The sequence below is a fragment of the Amblyomma maculatum genome, chromosome 8 (genome assembly GCF_055883805.1).
Source record: "Amblyomma maculatum isolate TAMU_Amacu chromosome 8, ASM5588380v1, whole genome shotgun sequence".
Lineage (NCBI taxonomy): Eukaryota > Metazoa > Arthropoda > Arachnida > Ixodida > Ixodidae > Amblyomma > Amblyomma maculatum.
This window is the reverse complement of record NC_139351.1, coordinates 6,861,220-6,864,792: the sequence shown is the minus strand read 5'-3', so window position 1 is coordinate 6,864,792 and position 3,573 is coordinate 6,861,220. Positions and strand designations below refer to the sequence as shown.

General features: G+C 49.7%; 1 pseudogene; it reads right to left on the bottom strand.

The window, feature by feature from the left end:
• Window positions 1-1,944: 1,944 nt before the first annotated feature.
• On the bottom strand, window positions 1,945-3,204 carry LOC146180487 (uncharacterized; annotated as a pseudogene).
• Between the last annotated feature and the right edge of the window lie 369 nt (window positions 3,205-3,573).

Sequence of the window (3,573 nt, the reverse complement as noted above, 5' to 3'; positions counted from 1 at the left end):
TGGAAGGTCGCCTATTTGTGTTGGGGCCGCGGTACGAAGATCGTGAAAGCGATTCCAGTTGGTGATTTTCAGTTTCCGCTTTGCCCGGGGGATTATGGAGGCTAAGCTTGTTGTGGTCATTCATGTTTAGCATTGAGAGAGAGCTTTATTTATGTCACAGGGGGCACTTTCGTCCACTAAAATTCGATGAGGCGAAAGCGTCTTTTGCGCGGTGTTCTCATTCTCTGCGCTTTTTTGGCGTCGCTGTTGTAGTTCACTGTCCTATTATTATTCTGTTGCTTTGTCCTTTCCCTTTAGCGAAAGCTTTTGATAATTGCTTCCCTGAAGATATATTCCTTATCAGGATCGACCCTTTGAAATGCCTGTCCCTTTTCAAGTAATGGGTGTCTGCACCGAACCTGCTTTAGGTGCTGACCAATCATACCCCCCCCCCCCCCCCCATTGTAGTTTTTGGGGGTACTGCCTCTTTTGTTATCTTTTTTAGGCCGTAGAAGCACCGGTCCCAGGCAGAGAAATACATGCTGAAGAACTCCCCTGCCCCACCCCTGGACCTATTTTCATCCCAACTACCCTGCTCTCCCCACCCTTTCTTGTTCGGAAGAAAAAGCGTATATAAACTCCTGCCAGAGATGATCGCACTGCTCAGATGAAGACAAGTCCACTTGTCGAAAGGTTGGCTCGACCTGCCAACTGAGACTCCCCCTCTAACCTTGTTCAGTGCCCTTTCATAGCGTGTATCTCTTCCTCTCGTCTCGTTCTATCTACTCCCTTACTAAATATATTGTAGCGATGACAATGACGCGGTTGGTTGGTTAGTTCATAGGAAGGGAAAGGCGCAGTATCTGTCACACTAGTTCTGTGGTCACCTGAACCGCGCCGTAAAGGAAGGGAGGAAGGTGAGAGTGAAAGTGGATAAAGAGAAAGAGGAGCCGTAGTAGAGGGCTACGGAATAATTTCGACCACCTGGGGATCTTTAACGTGCGCTGACATCGCACTGCAGACGGACGCCACTTCGTTCCGCCTCCATCGAAACGCAGCCGCCGAGGTCGGGTTCGAACCCGGGTACTCCGGCACAGTAGTCGGGCGTCTTACCACTGCGCCACCCCGGCGGGGCCAAATCTCCTATACCTACAATAGATTTTTGCTGCACTGGTGTAGGTGGTGTAGGTTGAAAAATGGCCCTGAATTTTACGTGCACTGACATCGCAGAGCATATAGACGCCTCTTCAATTCGCCTTCACCGAAACAATTTTTGTCCCGCCACGGTGGTGCAGTGGTAAGACGCCCCACTACTGTGCCTGTGTACCCGGGTTCCATCGCGAGCACCGGTGTCTGTGCTTCGATGGAGGCAAACCGAAGTGGCGTCTGTGTGTTTTGTAATTCCAGCGCATGTTAGATTCCCATAACACCGTAGCTCCGCACCACGGCTCATCCTTCTCTTTTCGCTTTAACTCCCACCTTCCCTCACTTCCATATAGCGCGGTTTATGTGTCCAGAGATATGACACAGATACTCCGCTTTTCCTTTACTGTGAACCAAATATCAATAATAAGAATAATAAATAATTGGTTCACAAGGGAGAGGCGCAGTATCTGTTACACTTATTCCTGTGGACACCTGTACCGCGCCTTAGGGTAGGGAATGAAGGTGGAAACGTGAAAGGAAAGAAACAGAAGCCGTAGTGGAGAGCTACGGTGTAATTTCGACCACCTAGGGACATCGCACACCATACGGACCCCTATTCGTTTCGCATCCATCGAAACGCGACTCCCCTGATTGGGCTGGGACAGGTAGGTCACCGCCGCTTTCGTGGGGGCCTAGCCTGCCACATAGGTTTTATCTGTTGCAGGCCTTCATTGCACCCGCCACCGTTTACATCTAACTGGAATTTTGGATTGTTAAACGTTTATTGCCAACAGTCTGAAGGGCATATAGGCCCCTCGCCTAAACGACGGCCAGAAGATCTTGGCTCCTGGCGGCGTCTTCGGCCAGTTGGACGACTTTTGTTTGAGTCTCCGGATCGGAGCTGAGTAGGAGAGCCTCGCATTGTTCAAGTGACTTAATTTTTTGTCCCTCCAGGGGGGCAAAAGGGCATTTCCAGAGAATATGGTTGAGATCCGCTTTGGCCTTACATTGCTTACACTCGTTTGAATATTGTCCCGGATAATAACGACTACACATAACCGGGTTCGGAAACGTATAAGTTTGGAGACGGCGCCAAGAGGTGGCCTGACTCTTTGTCAATATTTATCAGCGGCGGGGTACTTCGTTCGATTAAGCCTATAATGTTGTGTGATCTCTCTGTAACACACAAGATGATCCCTGTCTGCGAAGCCCTCGGTATGGCCACTGGCTCGGAAAGCAAGACCTCGAGCCAGTTCGTGAGCTGCTTCATTTCCAGCCAGGGATGCGTGTGCAGGTGGCCAGACTATGCGAATTTTGCGGTCGTCCCTTGCAGTCCGCAGGATTCCGTTCGTCAGAGGGGAGACCTTCCTTCCCCTTGGCAAAGTTCATCACTGCTACCTTTGAGTCACTGACTATCGTTGACGCATCCGTGCCCACTATTGCAATTGCGATGGCGGCTTCTTCTGCAATTTCGGGACTGCCCGTCGTGATCGAGGCGCCGGCTCGGAGATATGTCTCGGCGCTCGCTACCGCTATCACCATTCTCCCCTTCCCGCAATTAGCTGCGTCCACGTAGGCCACGTCTTCTATCGGATAGTTTTTGAAACATTTGCCGAGGGCTTCAGCCCGTTTCTCTCTGCAATCCTTGTGGTGGACGGGATGCATGTTTTTCGGTAGTGGTGGGATCATCAGCCTATCGCGCACACTCTTAAGCATGTCCACTTTCGGACCTCGCTGACTCTCGTAATTTAGTCCTAGTTTCGCTAGGATGTTCCTGCCTGTAACGCTTCCCGACAGCCTTTCGTACTGCGAGATTGTCACGCCTTCCACAATTTCATCCAGTGTGTTGTGAAGACCTAATTCTAAAAGTTTTGCGGTGGGCGTCCGAATTGGTAAATCCAGCGCCTGCTTGATACTTCTGCGAATGATCCCTTCCAGCTTGGACTTCTCCGCTGCCTTCAGATTAAGGAAAGTAGCTACGTAAGCTATCTTAATTATTACAAAGGCTTGAACTAATCTGATTAGATTCGTTTCTTTCATGCCATAGCGCTTATTTGCGATTCTGCGGATGAGCCGCATAGTCTGTTGCGCGCATATCTCCAACTTTTTTATTGTTTCTCCATTCAAACCGTTGTTTTGAATGTACAGTCCTAAGACTCTAATCCTGTCCACCGTCGGAATATCGAGTCCCTGAACCTTAAGAGATATCCGCGGGGGATCCGACCGTGATTTTCTCTTTAGTTGGTAAAAAGCATTTCTGATTTTTGCGGGGAGCACCTAAGTCACCTATCATTTACGTACTTTTCAACTTCTCCTATGGCCATTTGGAGTGCCTCCTCTATTTGACCGTCGGTTCCTTTGCCAATCCAAATAGTAATGTCATCCGCATACATGCAATGACTGAGACCTTCAATCGCTGCTAGTTTGCTAGGAAGCCCGATCATGGCC